This window comes from Hemicordylus capensis, chromosome 6 (genome assembly GCF_027244095.1).
Source record: "Hemicordylus capensis ecotype Gifberg chromosome 6, rHemCap1.1.pri, whole genome shotgun sequence".
NCBI classification, from domain to species: domain Eukaryota; kingdom Metazoa; phylum Chordata; class Lepidosauria; order Squamata; family Cordylidae; genus Hemicordylus; species Hemicordylus capensis.
Genome location: NC_069662.1, coordinates 152,476,804 through 152,500,813, shown reverse-complemented (window position 1 = coordinate 152,500,813; position 24,010 = coordinate 152,476,804). Strand labels below are relative to the sequence as shown.

The 24,010-nt window shown below is 46.2% G+C and overlaps 1 protein-coding gene across 5 annotated transcripts in view; it reads right to left on the bottom strand.

Annotated features, from left to right (window-relative positions):
- Positions 1-24,010, bottom strand: part of ADARB2 (adenosine deaminase RNA specific B2 (inactive)) — a 565,015-nt gene that overhangs the window by 357,779 nt on the left and 183,226 nt on the right. The window lies entirely within an intron of this gene.

The window sequence follows — 24,010 nt, the reverse complement described above, 5'->3', positions numbered from 1 at the left end:
GAGACAGTTGGTCCAAGGTCTGCTCATCTCACCTCAGCGTTCCAATATACAGAAAAAGACAGTGGAGTTTACTTATCCAGATGCTAATGCTGGCTCAGAATCAGACTCTGTTTTGAATACTAGAATTCATAGGAACATAGGAAGCTGCCATATACTGAGGTCCATCTTGCTCAGTATTGTCTACACAGACTTTGCTTCTCCAAGGTTGCAGGCAGGAATCTCTCTCAGCCCTATCTTGGAGATGCCAGGGAGGGAACTTGGAACCTTCTGCTCTTCCCAGAGTGGCTCCATCCCCTAAGGGGAATATCTTACAGTGCTCACACATGTAGTCTCCCATTCATATGCAACCAGGGTGGACCCTGCTTAGCTAAGGTGATGAGTCATGCTTCTTCCCACAAGACCAGCTCTTTTCTCCAACTCCTACAATTCAACTCTGGAGTATACAAGGCAAATGGATGCAGAAAAACAAAGTGAGAATATTCCCATGATCACTGGGAAGCGGGCTAAGGGAGCTTAGCCTGCTTCCCAGTGATCGTGGGAACTACCAGGCTCACAAGCAAGCCCGGTGCTCCCAAGGTGGCTAGCCTGCCTAATCCCCCACGTTAAATAAGGTTAACAGAACGAGTGCTCTCTTAACCTCATTTTTTTGCCCGTGTGTTGCTGTGGCGCACAGCAATACACAAATAGATCCCTGACCGGGAGGCTTCAACCAGCCTCCCGGGCTCAGAGGTCTCTCCAGGATGCCCTGTGCACTTGTGCAGGGCATCCTGGGACTTCCGGGGGGCTGTGTGGGCCCCGATCCCTGCAGCCCCTACTGGTTCTGTGATAGAGCCGCCAGTCATGTGGGTGGCCAATCCGGCCGCCCCAGGGCTGCTCTTTGATCATCTGCGGGGAGAGCAGGCTAAGACCCCAAGTCTTGGGTTCCCATGGCACACTCCGCATCAGCATGTACGGATAGGGTAGGGATCCCTCTTCATGGTCTAACCAGCATTGCAATGATCACATGGATCCATCCACAGTCATTCTTGGGACTACCAGTAGACATGCTACTGCCACCAGTTAATTCCCCACCACCACCATGCAATGCCCCTCCAATATCACCACCTGAAAATGGAGTGGTAAAATTGGGGTAATCATATTGCACCAGCACTAGTTCCCAACCTTTTGCAAGCACAACAACAAAAACCCACAACAACTGTATTTTTAGGTTTGTGAAATGGGGGCAACTAGCAGCAGAAGGCAGCACAGGTCACTGCCATCTGGCCGCCACCACCGCCACCACCACTACCACTGTCTTCTTCTTCTGCTACTACTACTACTTCTATACTGCTTTTCAACAAAAGGTTGCAAAGCTGTTTGCACAGAAAAATAAATAATAAATGATTGCCTGTCCCACAAGTTTCACAATCTAGAAAGAAACATGAGGTAGACACCAACAGCAGCCAGTGGAAGGATGCCGCGCTGAGGTTGAGTTCTAGTTACCCTCCCTTTGCAAAGGTATGGATTTTGGTTTGCGAACAGAGAACTGGCAAAGCAAGGGAGGGACGGCTGACCTGCGAGGCCTGGATATTGCAAGCATTCCTTTTGAATCCCTCACAAAGCTCTTCAAGGCAAAGGTTCTCAAACCTTGGCCCCCATATGGCACGGGACTGCAGTTCTCATCATACAGAGCCACAATGGCTATTGTGGCAGGGGGATGATGGGAGTTGTAGTCCAGCACTATATGGGGACCTAAGATTGAGAACCCCTGCCTTGAGGGGTTTTGACCATTTGCAAGGAATGTTGGGAAAACCCAAACGGTGAGGCAAGCAGGAGACCATGAGGCGAGGCTCACGATCAGTGAGACTCGCCGAGAGCGGGTTAGCGGGGAGAGCGGACTTAGCACGCTCTCCCCACAGACGATCATTCAGGCAGCCCTGGGTGGGCGGATCGGCTGCCCACACGACTGCCAGCTCTGTCACAGAGCCAGTGGGGGCTGCGGGGATCGGGAACTGTGCGCCCCTCAGAAGATCCAGGATGTCCTGAGCGAGTGCGCGGGGCATCCTGGAGCAACCCCCACGGCCGGGAGGCTTGTTCCAGCCTCCCGGCAGGGGTCTCCTCGTGTGTTGCTGTGGTGCGGAGCCGCTCTGCAGCAATACATGATCAAATAGATGGGGTTAGAGGAGTGCTTGGTCCGCTAACCTTGTCTAAGGGGAGGGGTATTCAAGCGGGTCACCCGCTTTGGAGAAACCAGGTTCAGCTGTGAGCCCGGTGGTTCTCATGCTCAGCTGCAATCAGGCTGGGCTCTCTTAGCCCGATTTGGGCCGATCGTGAGAATCGCCTCCATCTCTAATGGCAATCCTTTCTCACTACACCTTCACGGTTGTGCAAATCATGGGAGCTTTCTAGACATCCCTGATGTGCGATGCAGCTGGTGCCAACAAGTTACCCTGTCTGGGCCACAAGCCCCCCTGTAGCCCCAGACACCCCTGGAGTTCATCACGGGGGCCCCAACAGCTGTATGAACCAGCCTGTACAGTGCCTTGGGACATGCATAGGGTGAGGTGAGGTGAGATCACTGCACAGATCCAGGAAATGTTGGCAGAAAATGGCCCTTCTTTTCTGAAAGCAGCTGACACCACCTGCAAAGCTTGCTGCCAGAAATCGTTTCTTTCTTTCCGTTTTGTATTGGAGATTTATGACTTCCTGGAAATAAAATAATATCAGAATCCTGACATAGCAACTTTGCCATAGCACAATGTTACTGACCTAAATATATTGGGACTGGCGAGTTCTAGATAGATATTGAGGTGTCACTTTATTGCTGATTATGGTTCATCAGATTTTCTGACATTTGAGCTATAAATTAAATGGAAAGTACATTTGTAATGTGGAGTCCATGTCTACTTACTTAATCTAATCAAGTCTCAAATACTTGCTTTAGCAGGCTAATAGCCTCTTGAAGAAACATGGGGCTGTTCCGCATTTCATTTACATGATGGATGAGAAGGGGAGATGGATTTAATAGCAGATGAGTACCTTGGGATGCAGGAAAAAGCGACCGTGCTAGTCTGTATCGTGCAGATCTCCGTTACAATTCAGCCACTTTCAAATGCCACCACACTAGCCTTAGATACAGACCTTGTGTTTGTCCGTGACACACCGTCATGATTGTTTACTAGGAAATTGCCCCTCATTACGACATCAGGACATATGGCGAGCATTGCTAGACTCAACCAAAAGTACATCTAGTCCTGCATCCAGTACCCAACAGTGGCCAGAAAGATATCCCTGGGAAGCAGCTGCTGTCTCCCAGGTCCATAGCCAGGGGGTGTCCATCCATACGTTTCTCTTCCCCCACCCCACAACTGCAGCCCCCCCCCAAGTTTCTCTGTCCCGATGAGTCGCACTCCCATGACTGGCAGCAGTGAGGGCTGCCCCGGCCTGCCTGATCTCCAGCCTCCCTCCAGGCACACGCTTGGGGCAGACAGCCGCTTCCGTCCATCCACTGCAGTGTGGCGCCTGTGGTGTGTATCCAGGGGCACACACGTGACAGCATGTGCCGCTGTCGGCCGTATCGAGAGCCATGCGGCACATGAGGAGAGCAAGCGAGGCAGGCTGTGCACACAGGAAACAAGGCAGGCTACGGAGGCCTGGCTGACTAGGGCCCTGCTCTCCCCAGCTCTTGTCCCAGGAATCTCCCATGCAGAAACATACTAGGCTCATTCGCACGACCGCAGGCAGGGTAGGAGGAGCATTCAGCCTGGGTAGGAGAGCCAGATGCTCTCCGGATCGGCGGCCACGTGCTTGCAAGCATGAAGGCAGAAGGAGGGGAGAGTGACTGTGTGAGAAGCGGCAGCTGGGTAGGAGGAGTGCGCCCTACCCTGATGCCATCCCTAGATTTTTACTGAGTGAGGAGAAGCCACCTAATGGTGCAGCAGGGAAATGACTTGACTAGGGAGCAAGAGGTTGCTGGTTCGAATCCCCGCTGGTATGTTTCCCAGACTATGGGAAACACCTCTATCGGGCAGCAGCGATATAGGAAGGTGCTGAAAGGCATCATCTCATACTCCGCGGGAGGAGGCAATGGTAAACCCCTCCTGTATTCTACCAAAGAAAACCACAGGGCTCTGTGGGCACCAGGAGTTGACACCGACTTGACGGCACAGTAGGAGGGAAAGCCTTCCTACCCAGATGATGCCTCACACATTCTCACTCGCTCCTCCTCCTCCCTTAATGTTTGCAAGCACCTGACTGAAAATCAGGAGTGCATCTGGCTCTCCTATCCAGGCAGGGCACTCCTCCTACCCTGCCCAGAGGTTGTGTGAATGTGCCGACTACCTCAGAGCATGAAGGTTCAGTTTACTTCCTCCATAATAGGCCATCAGCCATGACACCAAATCTATTATGCAGAAATATAGGAAGCTGCCTTACACTGATTCAGACCATGGGTCTTTCTCAGTACTGCCTGCACTAACTGGCAGCATATCTCCAAGGTTTCAGGCAGGAGTCTTTCCCAGGCCTACCTGGTGATGCTGCCAGGGATTGAACTGGGGACCTTCTGCATGCAAAGCAGATGCTCTGCCATTGAGCTATGGTACCATTCCCCATGATTCTTCTTAATTCCCCTTTTAAAAGTCATCTGAGGGCCAAAGCAGATGTGACATTAAGCACATAATCAGCTCTTGTAGTGGAACAGCAGTCGAGCAGGGGAGACAGAGAATTAGGACTGAGATTGCAGAGAGGGTGTCTATAAACCTTTTATCCTCATGCTGTAGTGCCAAAGAAAATGCCCTCTTCCCTGCCCCATGACTGTCTTATGAGGTAAGCTACCATTGGCACAGTCACAAGTGGCGCAGCGGGGAAATGCTTAACTAACAAGCAGAAGGTTGCCAGTTCGAATCCCCACTGGTACTATATCGGGCAGCAGCAATATAGGAAGATGCTGAAAGGCATCATCTCATACTGCACGGGAGGAGGCAATGGTAAACCCCTCCTGTATTCTACCAAAGAAAACCACAGGGCTTTGTGGGCGCCAGGAATCAAAATCGACTTGACGACACACTTTCCCTTTCCCTTACCATTGGCACAAATGACAAATAGAAGGTCTGGCAAATGATTTTCATCAGGACTGCAGGGCAGGGATAAAGGGTTACAAATGTCTTTCCCCTTGCTGCAGTCTGATTCTGAGCACCTCCACCACACACACCTAAGGATAGCCCTGCTGGATCAGGCCCAAGGCCTATCTAGTTTCGCACAGTGGCCCTCCAGTTGCCTTTGAGAAGCCCACAGGCATGGGGCAAGGGCACGCCCCCTCTCTTGCTGTTGCTCCCCTGCAACTGGTATTGAGAGACATCTTGCCTCTGAGGCTGGAGGTGACCCTACAAAAGGGTCGATGATGTGGTTAGCATCACATCTGCATTGATCCTAAGCCAGTGACCATTCCCACATGCACAGAGGCATTGCAAGGGGAGAGGTGTTCACCCCTCTCCCCAGCAGCCCCTAGGAGTGAGGGAGATAATGAAGAAAATAGGAAGGCGTGGAGCTGGGGGGCCCTCGGGAGCTGGGGGCTTGGGTTCTTTGAACCCATCTGCTGCATTATAGCTACACCCCTGCACATGCACAACTTGTGAAAGCAAATTCCACATAGGGGAGGGACCATAGCTTAGTGGTAGGACTGCTAGGTATAGGAACATATTCTGAGTCAGACCATTGGTCTATCTTGCTCAGTATTGACTTCACAGACTAGCAGCGACTTCTCCAAGGTTGCAGGCAGGAATCTTTCTCAGCCCTAACTTGGAGAAGCTGCCAGGGAGGGAACTTAAAACCTTCTGCTCCTCCCAGAGTGGCTCCATCCCCTGAGGGGAAGATCTTACAGTGCTCACATGTGGTCTGCCATTCAAATGCAACCAGGGTGGACCCTGCTTAGCTAAGGGGACATGTCATGCTTGCTACCACAAGACCAGCTCCAGAGGAGAAGGTGTGCAGAAGGTGCCAGGTTCAACCCCTCACATCTCCACTAGAGCTGGGAAAGACTCCTGCCTGAACACTCGGAAAACTGCTGCCGTCAGTGCAGACAACCCTGAGCCAGATGGACCCGTGGTCGATCTTGGTATAAAGTATCTTCCTGTGTTCCTTTCCTCCGTGCAGTTTTCCCAAATGAAATGAGCCCTTCAAAGCTGCTATTAGACTGGCTGCAGGGAAAGCGGCAGGTACCTGCATAGCTGCTTTGAGGAAGGGGGTTTTGATTGGGGAAATGGCAGAGGGAGAGAGAGTTGAACTTCCCCTTCCCCAGCACTAGTGCTCTGATCAATACTAGAGCCTCCTCTCCCATGCTGCTGCTTTTAAAGAAAAGGGAGTTCAGAGATCTGAACTGACATATCCAGTGAAATGTCTGCTTTGGGACTTAGGAGTTATCAGTATGGTGAGTAGAGTATCTGGAACGGCACCCGATTTGCATTTTTCAGGAGTGTATATTGCACATATACACTCCAGAGTGAGATAGTCCATCTCTGCAGGCTTTATTTTATTTTATTTTATTTATTTTTACATTTATATCCCGCTCTTCCTCCAAAAATCCAAAAATGGTGTATATGGTATGCTTATCCTTGCAACAACCCTGCGAGATAGATTAGGCTGAGAGGGAAGTGACTGGCCCAGAGTCACCCAGTGAGTTTCATGGCTGAATGAAGATTTGAACTCAGGCCTCACCGGTCCTAGCCCAGCACTCTATGCCACGTTGGCTCTCAACACAGGGTTGATGCACAGAGCAACACTGCACCCTGCTGCAAGTTGGTTGCTCAGGAGGGCAGGCAAAACAGTGGGCAGGATCCAGACTAAGTCAGTCATGTCTAAGCAGGGCACCACTGACATAAACAAGACAGGCTGAGTCATGACTAACTTATATCCCATTAATTTTAATGGGACGTAGTCATGACTAATTCAGCCTACATTCTGCCCATGGAAAAGATTATTGGCCGATTTTGCCTTCAAATTATGCTCATCCTAATATATCATATTTGCAAGCATGATGCACTGAATTAGCCATTGAAAAATACGGACTGGCTTTTCTTTGCCTCGTAGCTGATGAAAACACCAAGCGCTTGTTTTGTTTAAAAGAATGCTTCATAAAAGCATAAATGGAATGATTTCACCATTGCTATCATTTACATTTTAATGAGTTCTAAAAATGAAATGGAATAAGTCAAATGGAATCAGTATATAAACCACTACTTTTCATTAGAATTGGAATTATGCAAAATATTATGGTCGCTCTCAATAAAAGACATTATCTAGCTTCAAAACAATATGTGTTAACAATAAATTTTCTTAAGTATGCACAGTCTATAAAAAGGACACCAGTTTGGCAGTATCGCAGAAATGAATGAGACTAAAACATCTTCTACTAGCCAGCTAGGAGAATTATTAAAGATTAAAGATGGGAAATAGGTTTTCAGGTTGTTTGACTGAAAACTCAAATGCCAGGATATCCCTGTTGTTAAACTACAGATATGACCTTAACTCTGCTGATTTGTAAATCTGGCCTTAAATCTTTCCATAACTCTTGCATATTGTTACCAAGGCTCTGTGTACTCTGTGCTAAATTTTTGTTTCAAAATTAGGCACCAAGATCACCCAACTTCTCCAAAGAGTCAAGTTTCTGAGATGTCAGAAACTACGCGAATTAATTGCACTCATCCTTTTATTTAGCATATCTTTACATACAATAAGTTGTTCTTGTTGTATTCATACAGAAGGATAAGGGTCTAGAGAGAACTTTGAAACTCACCCTATTGATACTGGAAATCAAAGTCAGCAATTCCTTAAGAGAAGAAGTTGTTCTAGTAAGAACTAATCTGCTTAATTTCCTTTCACTCTCCCTACAACTGGACTAAAATTTGGTCCAAACAGGTTAGGCAGTTCACAAGTTAGTCCATTTGCATCTCAAATGTTCATGCGTCTGCTATCTTGAACTGTGGTGGGTGACATCATCATGAACTATGTATTTGAGGTATCCCTATGTGTCTCTACAACTGTACCAAATTTGGTCCAAATCGGTTCCCACTTGTACCTTAAACGTTCACCTCAAAAATCCATGTATCTGCCATCTTGAATCAGGGTAGATGACTTCATTACAAACTACACCCTTGAGCCATCCCTATGTGTCCCTACACCTGCAGCAAATTTGGTTCAAATCAGTTAGGTGGTTCACAACTTAGTCCCACTGTGCCTCAAACGTTCATGTGTCTGCCATCTTGAATTGGGGTGGAAGACATCATCACAAACTACACCATTGAGGTGTCCCTATGTGTCCTTACAACTGTACCTGATTTGGTTCATATTGGTCCAGGCATTGAGAAGCTGATGGGGAACACACACACGGACAGACACACAAGAGGAATACCTGGCGATCTCATAAGCCTACTGGAAAGTAGGCTAAAGTAGAAATAAGAACCCTGCTGGGTCGGAGGAAAGGGCCATATAGCCCAACATCTTGCTTTCCACAGTGGCTAACCAGATGCCTCCACAAAGAGGAGATGGAGGGAAGAGTCCTCTCCTCCTGTTGCTTCCCAGCAACTGGTGTTCAGCAGCAAAACTCAGTTTCTTTCAGGGTGAGCAGCGGGATTCTCATACACCCGTGCTGCCAATCTGCTGAGGGAGATATCACGACTTAGGAGTTAACATCCCCCTGCAGCTTGACCTAGAGTTGCCAACCCTCCAGGATGGGCCGGAGTCTCCAGGAAGCGGTGTCCATCTCCAGGTGACTATTCATTAAAAGTGATCCTAGAGATTTCAATGGCTTGATACCACAGGCACCTTCACATGTATCATGTCTTGTGGACACAGGCAGTGTGAGGACTCACTAGGGGAGCTAGGCAGAAGTCAAGGACAGGTTACAAGCCAGGATCAGAAGCTGGGAAGTCAGGTCCACACAGGAGGAATAGGAACTCAGGTCTAGTCAAGCCAAGGCCAGCAGCCAGGAGATCAGGTCTATGTGGGAACAGGCAAGTCAGGGCAGTCAAAGCCAGGGTCAGAAGCCAGGTCTACACAAGAGTAGGGCAAGGAACAGGCTACTAGCTTAGGCAACAATGTTGCTGCAGCAAGGACCTGCAGCAGACTGGACCCTTTTCAAGGGAAGTGGATCATGGCCATGCGCCCTGATCTGGAGTGTGGCAGTCTTAAAGTGGCTGTTCCTTATTTTTCAGTTGCTGGATACGGCATAGCTGAGGCATGGCCGCTTTTCCCTATGAGCTGGAGGAGGAGGAGGAGGAGGAGGAGGAGGAAAGGAGCAGGAAGAGGGCAAGGGTGCCTCCTCAGGATGATGGGGAGGTTCCAGAGGCAAAGGGTCCCCCAAATTCTGGAGCAGGGGGGCCTCTCATCATCCTACTTCTTCAGCCAGGTCTTCAGAGGCTATTTCAGGCTTGGGGCCTATGTTGGCTGTAGCGGGGTCAGGCTCAGGGTCTGGGTCAGATGGGGAGGAGTCATGCTTGGGGATCATGACAACATAAAACAAATAAGTAGGAGGGAACAGTCAGTTCCTGGCAAACGCATGCTTCTGATACTACCACCTCCTGCATGTCATTTTAACCTGCCAATATCAAGTGGACAATGTCGGGCTCCCTCCATAAACCAACATTTACTGCCCAACTTAAAAGGTAGGTCACGAATGTTAGGCAGAGGAGGGCGCCCCAAACTGTCCACTTGATATTGGTGGGTTCAGACAATGTGGAAGAGGAGGCAGCACCAGGAAGCTTTTCACATGGGGCATTTGAAGCCCTTTAACTCGCATCTCCTCCAGAACAAAGGGGGTGCATTCACATATCAGCTAGATTTACCCTGAAGTCTCTGCGATTTATTGGGGAGCAGTTCACACACAATTTGGGTTTTTCACTGCATGTTAGAGCACAGCCCAATTTATATCTGGGGTAAAAACATCCACTATTTGTAGCATTTTCTGGGGACAACTTTAAATTTGCAGTAAAGCCTCCCTGTAAACCCGCGGTAAAACCTGATGTGCATAAAAGTCCCAGGAGTCCTTGTGGTTTTCTCCTTCTAATTTGCTTATTTGTTAATGTGTGAACCCACCCTATGAAAACTATTGGAATAAATACATAAACTCTCTCTCTCTCTCTCTCTCTCTCTCTCTGGTGGGGAAGAATTCTCCAGGAATAGCTTCTGTCAGAGTTGGCAATTGCAGCTTGGCCAGGAAGAATCTGGCACCTTGGACTTAAGAAGTAGCCACCTCGGCAGAATAATCTCTGAGAAGGATGACCAGAAAAGCCTCAACATTCATTTAATTCCACACAACCAACAGAGATGGAAGATTTATTAATAGGTTGCCAAGCAGTCACACATGTGTTATTGTGGTTGCTAAGTCCAGGCATACACTCTGGGGAGAGAGAGAGAGAGAGAGAAAGAGAGAGGAGGAGGAGGAAGAGGAAGAAGGAAGGAAGGAAGGGAGGGAGGGAGGAGGGAGGGAGGGAGGGTGAGGGTTAGGAGGGAATGATTTCCTGGAGCTCTTCTCATGATCAGTGAAAAGAGCTCTGGGGCAGTCTGTGGGGAGAGAGGGTTACACTTACCCTCCCCGCAGACAACCGTGCTTGCTTCCCTGGGTGGGCAGATTGCCAGTCCAGATGATTGGCGGCTACTCCCCTGCAGCTCAGAGGGTCGGGATGCCGGGAAGCACCACGTGCATCGCCCCCCCCCCGAACTCCTATAATGTGCCCCACCGCGAGTGTATCAGCTGTGACATTAAACCAAGATATGTAACCAAGATGTGAAGTTGGCTTGCCAAACAAGTGCTGCTTGCCCTGAGCTGTGTGTTATGTCTCCACCCAGACTCTTCATGAATTCTGGTTCATCCCAGGCAGGCTGGGATAACATCCAGGGCCTCTCTGGGAGGCATGGCTGGGGGTATATCTCTAGGTTAATTTCCAATAAACCAAGATATGTGATCATCTGCAGTGCCAACCCCAGGTCTCATGTTATGTGTGAGTCCGCCCATCCAGACATCACTTTACGCTCCTTCACCATCTCTATGCATGAAGAATATCACACCTGACATGGGGCAAGGGAAACGGCCCTTAGGATTAAAGCTCTTTCAAGCAGCCATAACCGGCAAAACCAAAACAAAAGTAAAGAAACAAATCTTTGAATTCAAAATGAAAAGTATGGGTTCCTCCCCACACATCCTCCCCACACATCCCAATCTACATGGTTTGTGGTTTTTATTACTAGCTCCCAAAGGTCAGGGGGGAAAGTGGCCATTTCTTACATTGCAGACATAAGGCCCATTCAGACATTATGCTGTACAAGCGTACAGATATCTGTACAATTGTATATGTGTTGGTACCTGCATTCATTTTAAAAGTGAACCAGGGTATAGGCCGCTCAAATGCATGGTACAGACAGGAAGTGTACTGCTATATCTGAGTTTAACATAATGTGTGAATGACTCTATCTGTGTACAGATCTGTACCTGTGTACACTGTACACTCATTGTATGAGTGTTCAACATAACGTGTGAATGGGACTAATTTGTCACCATGTACATCTGGGATTGCTTCTGATCTAGGAGGTCAGAGGCTTTCTCCCTGCCCAAACATTTGAAAATAAATCCAGATAATCCTGATGTTTTCCTTTTAAAAAGTTCAAACTCAGTATCTTTTTCTTTTGAAGCTGTCACTTTGAAAATATAGTGGTGTTTCAATTTAGCGGAGAGCTATTGAAAGGAGGGGGAACCATGCACACCATTTTAATGTGTTTTTCAAGGTCTACTGGCATTTGCTGTATTTGTTTTTAGCTAGAAGAGAAAATGAGATGGGAAACGGAAGGCAGAACTGGGGGAACGGTTTATAAAATTAGTTTGAACTTGCCTAAACTCACAGGTTTTATGCATCTCAAGTCTCATTTTTCTTTTGAATGCAAGGCCTTGCCTATCTCTCTTATTATGCCTTCCTGGTTCACTCCTTACAAAAGGCAAACAAAATAAGATACTCCTCTAAGCATTCAGGAGTACATGCTGTCTGTTCACACAACACACATTCAGGTCAAAATCAGATGTTTCTTTGGCACTGTAGTATTTCCAGGGTGAATTCAATGAATTACACAGAGTCACAACTGGAATGTGTGAGGGCTGAAGAGAGAAGCCATCTTGCATCCCAAGGTTAACATGGATGCCCAAAGCAAGGGCTGCTCAGCGTCAGCCCTCCTGCAGACGTTGGCCTACAACTCCCATAATTCCTGGCTATTGGCCACAGTGGCTGGGGATTATGGGAACTGCAGTCCAAAAACAGCTGGGGGGGGAGAGTTGTTGAGCAGGCCTGCCCTAAAGAGTGCCTCTGATGAGGAGTACAAAGCTGGTTCCATTTCCACATCTCTCTAGCTGATCTTGTTTATAAAAGATGTGATGAAGTCCATGCACACACAGTTCATTTAGCCTTTTTTCCCATGTTGGCAGCCAGTTTATTTATCTATCTATCTATCTATCTATCTATCTATCTATCTATCTATCTATCTATTTATTTATACCGCCCTTCCAAAAGGCTCAGGTTTACATTAAAACACCATTAAAATCAGTTAATAATTAAAACAAAAATTATAAAGCATAAGGCAATGATTAACAATTAAAAACATCGTAAAACAGCAATTAAATAATCAGAAAAATTTAAAAAACAAGTTTTTAAAAGCTGAGAAAGCCTGGTTGAAGAGATGTGTTTTCAGGTGTTTTTTGAAAAAATTATACCAGCACTTTCCCTGAATGTGATGGAGCAAGTGGTTTTACAATTTGAGCCTATGCTTGCTAAAAAGTAAATTACAGTGTTCAAGGGGCTCAATCCCAAATAAGTGTTTGAAACGGAGGGCTAGTATTTTTTTTTAACACACTTTATATCCTGCTCTTCCTCCAAGGAACCCAGAGTGGTGTACTACATACTCATGTTCCTCCTCACAACAACCCTGTGAAGTAGGTTAGGCTGAGAGAGAAGTGACTGGCTCAGAGTCACCCAGCAAGTATCATGGCTGAATGGGGATTTGAACTCGGGTCTCCCCGGTCCTAGTCCAGCACTCTAACCACTACACCATGCTGGCTCATCTTGCAGTAGCAAGTATGACTTGTTCCCTTTGCTAAGCAGGGCCCACTTTGGTTTGCATTTGGATGGGTGATTACAGATGAGCCCTGTAATATAACAGGGTGGGGCTTTAGTTCAGTGGAAGAGCATGTGCATGCTCGCATGCAGAATGTCCCTGGACCTTCTGCAGAGCCACTGCCAGTCAATACAGACAATAATGAACTAGATGGGCCAACTGTCTGACTCAGTACAAAGCAGCTTCCTATGCTCTTAGGATCCAGAGTGTGGATAGGTTGTGCAGTCCTAGGTTCCTTACAACTGATCATATTTTAACTGTATATTTTATCTCAGCACTTGAAGTACAACAACAACAAATATTTATATACCACTTTTCAACAAAAGTTTCCAAAGCAGTTTACAGAGAGAAATAATAAAGAAATAAAGATGGCTTATTTATTTAAATGGGGACTTGCTTGATTGCATGCTCCTATTTTGAATACCAAAAAAAAAAAAGGGGGGGGGGAGAAAAGCCTTCTACATAGAAAACTAGCTGGGAAAAGGCTAGGCTTCCCACTGCTGCGTTCATTTTCTACCTGTGTTAGTTTTCTATATGATCTAATCATCTGAGCCCTATGGTGTGAAGTGAAACGCTTGCAGGCCCTTCCAGATGGCAAAAAAATGCACAACTTGAAGAGCTTGAGGTCATTCACACAATCAAAAACTGTGTTCTAGCCGGGTTTGGGAGCTGTGTGTGTTCCCAGTTTTTGGTTATGTGGAAGCAAGGTAAGGGGAAAACCTACATACCTTTTCCTCCTCCCTTGCTTCCACACAATCACTTCTACACAGGTTTTCCTCTTACCTTGCTTCCACAAGGAAGCCCCCAAACCTGGGTAGAACAGTTTTTGAGTGTGTGAATGACCTCCTCCTGCGCACTCCACACACTCCTAGACGCTTGCCTCTCCTTTCCCTGTGAGATCTCATGGGTGTTCATACAGCCAGCAAGGACCTCACTTTATTTCCACAGAATAGTCTATTCCTTTCCCCATTTGCCAATGAAAAGGTGTGGGTTATTAATGGAAAGCAAGAGATGACCTGTAGGTGGTGCTGTGAAAGCTAGTTGCAGGTCCCTGCTGGCTGTATGAACAGCTGGTGAGATCTCACTGGGAAAGGTGCGTGCAAGTTGGAAGCGAGAGCTTACTCATCCTCCACACACTCCAAAAAGCTTGTGTCTTCTTTCCCTGAGGGATCTCATGAGTGTTCATACAGGAAGCATGAACTGGAATGACCCAGGTGTGGAAAGTAAGTTATCACTTCCACCTTGTTCACAAGCCCTTCAAGTAGTCTAGATTTTTTGCTATCTAGGACCCAAGTTTACCACTTTGATGAGAACTAGGCCTTAAGTCATCAATGCCTATATTTCAGACGCAGTAAAATCTTGGGAAAATGTTAAAAGCATAAACTTGTTAGTGTCTTCTCTGCCCTGAAGAACAGAATAGAAAGGTGCTCTTGAAATAAACAGACAATCACAGCATTTTGATGGTTAGCACAGCTTTTAACAACAATTTGTAAGCCATTTTGTCTGAATGACCTTTTTCTAGCAAGAAGTAAAATCTTCCTAATAGAGGAAATGGCTGTGATCCACTGTTAACCCATTAGTAATATGACAGGTTAGCTGTTCATGTTGGTTAGAGGATAACTTCATCTCTACAACAGCAAGAGCTGAGTCAAGATTGACTGGATCCCAATATGCTTTTAAAAAGTTGAGTCATTTGTTTCTAAATAGGGGCAGTGGTGGATTAACGGAGAGACATAGGCATTTGCCTACAGTGGCAAAATTTGAGGAGCAACAAATTTTGCCCCTCTGCAGCAAGGGTGGAGTGAGCGAGGAGAAAGGTCCCCCTCTTTTACCTTATTAAAAAAAAGGCAAACATGTTTTGTTTAAGGTAAAAGGGTGGCAAAAACCTTTTTGCCTATGGGTGGCAAAAAGCTTAATCCGCCCCTGAATAGGGGTGTGCAAAATATTTTGACAATGAAATGTTTTGACTCAAAATGGGCCGTTTGAAGTGTTTTGAGCTTGAAACAAAACACCCTTTAAAGAAAGGGCCTGTTTCAAGCTCAAAACAAAACAACTCAGTTGTGATCTGAAATGTTTCGATGTTCTGAATACCATTCAGGCCTGTTTTTCCCTCTTGCTGATTGGTTTTCTGGCATTGGCTTGCAATCCTATGGGGGTTGGGGGGAAAGGTTAAAAATTTGTTTAAAATTGCCTGCTTGCTCATTTCTTTTTTGGGTTTTGTCCATCATGACCTTTCACCCATCCCATTTTGGTGACCCTAGGAACAATGGGGTGTTTCGAGTTTCCCCATTGTTCCATATGGATGAAACACTCGAAACATTTCAAGTTTTGTTCAGTCAAAACAACCAGGTCGACCGCTGTTTCAACAAAACATTTTGGCGGTCTACATTTTATTTTGAGCTTGAAACAAAATGCAGAATCCATTTCGTGCACATCCCTGTTTCTAAATCGTTGCTCTGTTTCCAGCTTTTACAGTAGCAGAAGTACACTTCTAGAGTGCTCTGGAAATCTAGTTATTATTTCTCCAGAGGTTCCCTGTTATGTAATGATGGTGCCAACATCAAAAATGGTGTGTGTGTGTGTGTGTGTGTGTGTGTGTGTGTGTGTGTGTGTGAGAGAGAGAGAGAGAGAGAGAGAGAGAGAGAACCTTTCCATTCAAAAATAGCAGTTTTTATGAGCTGAGCTCAAACTCTCCCTTAATCGCACCAGCACCACTCAGTTTTACAAGATAAACCCTATACTGAACCTCACCTCCCCCAAAATGCATACTTGCAAAAAGGGGACAAAGAGGCAGGGTATGCAACAGCTGTGGAGGTATATACCCCACAACACACATTATATTCAATGCACACACAATCTGTGTACAATGTACACATGTACAGATCTGTATGCAGGTACAGTTATTCATATGTCACGTTGAATATACATCCAGCAGTATACTTCCTATCTGTACCATGCATTTGAGGGACCTATACCTAGGTTCACTTTTAAAACGAATGATAGAAGTCATTCAAACCAAAACGTGTACATGCTTAAGCTCTGCATAAGCATTCAATTGAAAGTTGAGACTACCATTGCTTTCACAAATCCTCCCTGCCACCACCTCCCTCTTCTTAATATTTGGGGGGCAAAGAAGTCTGGCAGGGTGGGCTGATGAAGAACTAACTTGATGAACGCTGAACACACTAGAAATGTTCTAAGACAGCTCAGAAAAATGGAAATAATTACAAGGCAAGGTGCGGGTGGGGGAATTGTAATTAGATATGGGTGAGCACCTCCATTCTCAACTTGGATGTCCTCGGAAGTTATCTGATTTCTTTCCCCTCACCATTGGGGGGAATGGGGTCATTTCCCAAGCAAATCTGTGGCTTACTCCCTCCCCACAAAACTCCCTCTGCCAGTCCCTCATCCTTCAACAACGCATTCCCCCAACCTTTAATTACAGTTCCCAGAGTGAGTGGGTTCCCCACCCCCTCTAAAGGTAGTTTCCTCTACTCAGTCTAGGGGTGGCACTTGAGATGAGTAATTTTTCCAAAAGCTGAGAGCATTGCAGAGGCCCTTCAGAAGTGGTCAGCATGCAATGCAAATGGCTGGTGTGCATGCCCCTCGGCCATGTACGTGCCAGTACCAATCAGGGCTGCAGGAAGCAGTGATGCAGCCCCGGTGTGTCTTAAAATACTGAGTCCCCTTGGGGGGAAAGCGGCGGGGCGGTGGTGCTCTTTTAAAGGCACCCCCCACCACCACTCCAGGGAGTGCACGAACTGTTCGTGCACATCCCTACCAGGAGGGAATTTGAAAACTTCTGCATGCAAGCATACAGATACTTTCCCCAGAGCGGCTCCATCCCCTAAGGGGAGTATCTCTCAGTGCTCGCATGTAGTCACCCATTCAAATGCAAACCAGGGCAGACCCTGCTTAGCAAAGGGGACAATTCATGCTCACTACCACAAGACCAGTTCTCCTTTCTCTGGACTGCAGGGGGGGAAAAAATAAAGGGGGGGGGAGAGTTCTTCTGCAGCAATGTTTAAAATGGGGAAGAAGTGACTTCTGTTCCCCACCCGCTGCCCTGGGGACTGCTTGTAAAGGGTAGTGATAGAGTGGGTTATAAAGGGTTAGGGTTTGGCATGGAGGATGCTTTCAATGAACTTCCTCAAACAAAGAAGAATTTTGGAAACTTAAAATACTCATCTCCCTTAGAAATGAGCTTTTCTGAATTCCCCATGTTCTTTTTTGAGACCAAACTGTGAAAATTTCACTGGCATCATTAGTTGTAACCATCCCTTTCATCAGCCTCAGGAATGATTGTGGTAAAAGGGAAATTCTAGGGATCAAGCCTCTGTGGAAGTTATGCCCTCTGACGTGGAAGCTCTTCTCACCCACACTGCCTGTGTGGGCTTCAGTGGATATTTAGATCTTGTCTTAAAATATAATTAGGTACTCAGTCAGTCACCTATGGTGAGTAAGAATCACCTCTAGGCAGTCTCACAGAGAAGCTTATGTAAACTTAAAGAGAATTGGTTCATTCTCTTCTTTCAGACTGTCTGTGTTCTGGAAATGTCTAACATGGGTATGTCTTGTAGTGGGGACTAGTGAAAGTTTTCTGTCTCTGGAACTTTTGTGGATTAATTGCAGGACTGCCTCAGATGTTTGCCTGTTTCATTTCTCAAAGTGAAAAGGGGGGGGGGTACACAAAATGGTCCCTATAAAAACTCCACATTAAGTGAATATTTACCTTTTTAAAAATTCCTTTTTGCCCTCTCTGTTTCCCTGGGTGCTATTTTTTTTTTTGGTGTGGGGAGGGATCCTCCTTTTCCTTGGATTATTCATGTGGGCTATATCTTAGCCAGTCATAGAATCATGCAGTGAACAAAATTATAAGTTACCCAATCAGAACTGGATATGTGATGACATTGCAAAGCCCATTCAGACTGAGGGCAAGGCTTCCTGAACCTTCACTGTCCTCTCTCTGAATGGGCAAGCAGTTTGTCTGTCTTTTGGAGTAGCCCCCAAAGAGCCTCTGAAGGTGGTACCTTTCAGCTCTGCTTAAAGCATTCCTGATACCCCCTTCCCATTCTGGAACAGTGATTCTAATCTGCAAGGCGGCATTTTGTCGATGTGAAAAACCTTTGCTGTGTGCTCTGAAGCTGTGGAACAGTCTGTTTCTCACCTCTGTGGTTTAACATCAAAGACACATGCATCAAGACAACTTTTTCCACCATTATGAAACAGAATGAAACTGAACAGAACAAAAAACAAAATTTCAACCAAGTGAGGGTTCCCTCTCCCTTTTAAACTGAGAAATCTGGGCAAACTGCAGAGTGTGTGACAAGTATACATGATGAAACAGAAATAGGGGGAAAGAGCTGCAAACATAAAAGGTCAAACCCACATGATATTGGAGCAGAAAAGTTAACGCTGAGTTGTGAAATGAACTGAGAAGAAATTATAGCCCATCTCTTTCCTTTCCATGGTCAAATGATCAGAAACTCTCCCCTTCTTCTGCTTTGACAAAGAAGCTGCCCAGATTTACCATTCATTCGCGATTCATTTTTCCTTGCAGTAAGGCATGCACGGAAAGAGAAGAACACACACAAACTCACACACATTCGCAAATTCTGTTTTTTAAATAAAGGTTCTAAATAAGTGCTCAGTAATGGCTCACTTTAGGATAACTAGAATTGTTCTCTACCACTACTCTCTGCACTGTGCCTAGTGTTGCCAAGAGCTCAGAAAGATGTCAATTTGGCCTGCTCCTGTCTCATTCAAGGGGGGAGGAGCTTAATAAAAGCCACAAGCCCCACCCCTGCAGCTCCCCCATAGCAAGCACTGGTTTTGATATGCTGGAAGTCTGAAGTTTAAGCTTTTTACAACATGGAGATAACATGGGGAGCATTATCAGCTGCTAACGGCTAAAGAAGGTTCTGTCACTGATAGTCCCCAAGCTGCATTCAGAAGAGAATATAGAACTGTTCAGAGATTTTATCTGTTCATTTAGATATTTATCCTGCTTTTCAACCCAAGTTCCCAAAAGGGTTACAATGCCAATAGAAAAGAAGTAAATTCATTAAAACCATGGGTCATCCCATAAAACGGATTGCCAGGAAATGCAAGACCACCAAAAGAAATTCTCTGCCACAAGATGTGGTGATGGCCACTAGCTTGGATAGCTTTAAAAGGGTGGCTTATGCAAATTCATGGAGGACAGGTCTATCCTGGACAGGTCTATCCAAGCCCCGCTCACCAACTCTCCACTTTTATCAGTCATGGCCCCATGGGAACAAATGATAGCAAGATGCAATGTCTTACCTTCAGCTGTTTTGTTTGGATAGTAATGCAACCTCCCAGTATAACGAAAGAGTGTTCTCATGTGATTTAAGCTCAGTGGAGTCAATTGAACATATTTTTTTTCATTATACGTTTTATCAGGAAATATGAAATTTTCTTATTACTCCTCTTTTATTGTCTCTTCCCAGCTGTACTGAAGAATTTTATCTTACTTATTTACTTTCAGACAAGAATACAGCCATTAGTTTCAAGGTGGCCAAATTCTGCAAAGCTGTTTGCAGAATTAGGCACCACCTTTTAGGCACCACCTTTTTGGCTCAGGCCTTTATACTGCTATTTAATTTAAGTTATTTGTATTAACCATTAGCCTGGAATAGCCCATCAAGTACCACTATCTGGAATAGATGGCCAGAAAGCAAGATATTATTGATGGAGCAATGTATTATTACGCAGTGTATGTAAACCTTGTTATTGTATCTGGTCTCTGGCTGAAATAAAGAGCCAGGTTTCACAATCAGTGAGACGATCGGTGAGACTCAGTTTAGCAGGGTGAGTGGGGAGAGTGAGCTAAGCCCACTCTCCCCACACACGCGCAGCGAGGGAGCCCTGGGCGGCTGGATCAGCCACCCATACGATTGCCAGCTCCATGACGGAGCCAGTGGGGGCTGGGGAGCTCGGGGGCCGCACGGTTCCCAGAAGCTCCCCTATGCCCTGCTCTAGCAGGGCATACTGGGGAGACCCCTGGAGCCAGGAGGCGGCTTTTCGCCTCCCCTCCGGGGGTCTCCTCATTAGTAGCCGCGGCGTGCGGCCGCACCACGGCTACTCACGATCAGAAAGCCCGGGTTTGAAGAGCGCTCGCTCCACAAACCCGGGCTAAGGGGAAGGCTAAAAAAGCGGGCTAGCCGCTTGTAAGCCATGGGGCTTGCCTGCAAGCCCGGTGGTTTACATGATCAGCCAAAATCAGGCTAGGCTCTCCTAGCCCGATTTTTGCTGATCGTGAGAACAGCCCCAAAGTCTACTACTACTATTCACAAATACTACAGAGGGTGGCTCCCGTATAGCACGCACTGGTTCTTATATGCTGGAAGTCTGAAGTTTAAGCTACTAGTCTGATGGTTGAAAGTCACTATAGCCAATGGTTGCTGCACTGGTTGCCTGTTCGCTTCCGGGTCCAATTCAAAGTGCTGGTTCTCATCTACAAAATGCTTATGGGCTTAGCACCTGTACGTCTCCGGGATTGCCTCTCTCAGCCAGTTGCATCCTGTCCTGTGGCGTCTTCTCAGCTGGCCCTCCTTAGTGTCTTAGGCCCTGGTGTAGTATGTGGTGCTTGGGCCCATAGGAGGGCCTTCTCTGTGGCTGCCCCTCTTCTTTGTAACACTCTTCCCCCCACATTCATTCAGCCCCCTCAGTTGCTTTTAAGGCCTTTCTTAAGACCTACCTGTTTCACCCAGTGTTTGCCTTTTATTTTTATTTTTAATTGTTATTGATATTGTTGTTGTTCACTGCCTAGAGTCTTTGGAGGAGGCAGCATATAAGGAAATCTAAATAAATAAAGCAAGCAAGCAAGCCACTTCCAATGTCTAAATACCAGTTGCAGGGGAGCAACATCACCCCTTGCCTGTGGGCTTCCCAGAAACACCTGGTGGGCCACTGTGTGAAACAGGATGCTAGACTAGATAGGCTTTGGGCCCCATACAGCAGAGCTGTTCTTATATTCCTAAACTGTCTGTCAATATATCCCTGCTAACTTGGCACCTGTGGTGATTCTCTTTTATTTAGCAGGGGGAGAGTAACCAGCCCTATCCACCCCTAGCACAGCACCTCCAGTGACAGCTGCTGGTATTTATCTTATGTTTCTTTTTAGATTGCGAGCCCTTTGGGGACAGGGATCCATCTTATTGATTTATTATTTCTCTGTGTAATTTCCCTGAGCCATTTTTGGAAAGGCAGTATAGAAATGGAATAAATAAATAAATAAATAAATAAATAAATAAATAAATAAATAAAATCTCTGATGACAAATTTTGTCGAATGCATGTAGACGATCGCTAGGGCCAGCAGGTACAATTGTAATGCCCCCCCCGCTCATATTCTGCAGGTGATTAGTCAGAATATCACTTATTAACTTGCTCTGTAAAGCATATAATCTGATCTTCCACAAATAATTACAATCAGAAGGGTCCTTTATAGTAGTCAAAACAGATTTGGTGGATGCAAATACCCCTGTCCACGTCAATGCCTTTAAAGCAGGCATCCCCAAATTGCGGCCCTCCAGATGTTGCTGAACTACAACTCCCAGCATCCCTAAACACAATTGTTTGTGGCTGGGTATGCTGGAAGTTGTAGTTCAGCAACATCTGGAGGGCCGCAGTTTGGGGATGCCTGCTTTAAAGCAATATGAAGCCTAAAGCCCATATCAAGGTCATTCACATGAGTGGCCACTGCAGCCCAGCAGGGAAGGTGCAGTGGGAAGGCAAGACTGATCTTACCTTCCCCCAAGACATTCCAGCAATTTGTATGGGCATGTGACTCATGCACCCACATGATCCTCACTGCTCCGAGAAAATGAGACTGGGAAAATAAGTCCTGGCCTCCATGCCAAAATGCACTGCTCAAGGAGTGTGGCTGCATTGAAGGATTCCTCCTCAATCTGACCTTCCTCCTCCATCTGAGCTCCATAACTGCTCATGCTGCTTTCAGCCCCAAAATTCACACAAGCCTGGAGCTGGGGTAAACCGTGTACTCGTGCCCTCTAACGCAGGGAAAAGCTCAGGTTAAAAAAATGGGCTACTGTGGAAGGCAGCACCAGGATCGGCCTTGATCCTGGTGCTTCACACAAGCAGCCCTACCCAGGTACAGCTGCCCAAGCCTGGGTAGGGCTACTCATGTGAATAGCCATATCATATCATATCATATCGTATCGTATCGTATCGTATCGTATCGTAACGTAACGTAACGTAACGTAACATAACATAATATAACATAACATCGTATCGTATTGTATCATTATAAAGAAGATACCATTATATTGAAATCCAGAGAGAGAGAGATCAAGAGACAGTGAGAATCCAAAAACCCCACAGGAAGAAGAGCTTCTGAGCACCAGGGAGAACATTCCTCCAACTCTGTGCATTGAACGAGGCAATGAGAGATGATGAAACCCCAAGTGACTGATAGTGAGGGAAGGCAAATGTTTCAGTATCTGTAGGCTAGAGAGAGTGTGGAAAAAATGGAGACACAGAGAAGGGAGGCAGATGCCAGCTCTGTCAGCGAGTGGTTCATGGAGCAGAAACTGGGCTAAGATTCCAGTGGGACCTGCCAGCTAGTCCTCGCAGCTGGGGTGATGATGTTATAAAGAAGAACAGGGCACACACACACACACACACACACTCTAGTGTTGTGGCAAAGGGATCTTCCTTAAAAAAATTTTTTTACAGTACCAGTCCTTGAACTATTTTGGCTACGACATCTCTGCCTTCTTTGTTACTTGTCAGAGAGAGGCTAACTTGTCGCCATGGCAACTCAACACACGAAACGGGGAAAAGTTAGAATCCCTTACAGTCCCCAAGCCTGTTAAACCCTTAGTGTTTCCAAGCCCGCCACAGCACACTGAAATGGTAGCTTGTAGTGAGAGCGAAGGATAGAAGGCTGGAGAATCCAAGTGCACAATTAACAAAGGGAGAAGAGGAAAGTCAACAGCAGTCAGGGATGCAATGTTAACATTCCTTGAAAACAGAAGGCAAACGGGGTCTCAGAGAGAACCACTTCTCTAGCGGCAGCAGAGCGACAGGTTTCTCTTTTTAAAAATTCAGCTTGCAGATGAAAGGAAGGAGATAAACTTTATGAAACGTCTGAAACAGGGGATGATGCAAATTGTGAGTGCTCAGTATCTGGAGACTGGTGGGGATCCAGCGGTTGGAATGCATTGATAAGCAAAGTGAGAAGTGATGGAAGAAACAGGAAAATCAAGCCCAGCATTTCTAGTGCTCTGTGCCATTAGGGCCCAGGGCAGATATATCACATAACCAGTGCTCCATGTAATAGGGATTCCCAGATGCTGTTGAATACAACGCCCATAATCCCCATCCAAAGGTCACTGCATCTGGGGATGATGGGAGTTATAGTCAACAACATTACAGGGAACATGGTCCATAACCATGGTTAGTGCTAATTATCACTTTAAAGCTGGTTCCCCAAACATACAGTAAGACGATTAGATACTGGAAGTGGACTGAAACTAGACTAAAAGGTTGACTGGCAGAGAAAGTGAGGTGTGTGAGATCTAGGCTTAATTCACACATAATGGCACAGCAATCATGGTTGGGTCATACATGCCTAAACTTCGGCTTTGCAAACTCCAATTTCCTCCCTTACGCCCTTGTTTGCAGAAACCATAGTTTGCCCTCAAACCAGAACTTTGGTTTGCTTGATTTGGATGTACTGGCAAATAAGGAAATGAAGATATGAATTGGAGTGCGTGAACCTGAGGCTTGGGCATGAACAACCGAATCATTTTTTCCCCTGATGTGCGAACCAAGCCTCTGGTGAAGGTAAGCCAAGCTAACAAGCAGACATTAATTGTGCAAGTGTACAGATGTCT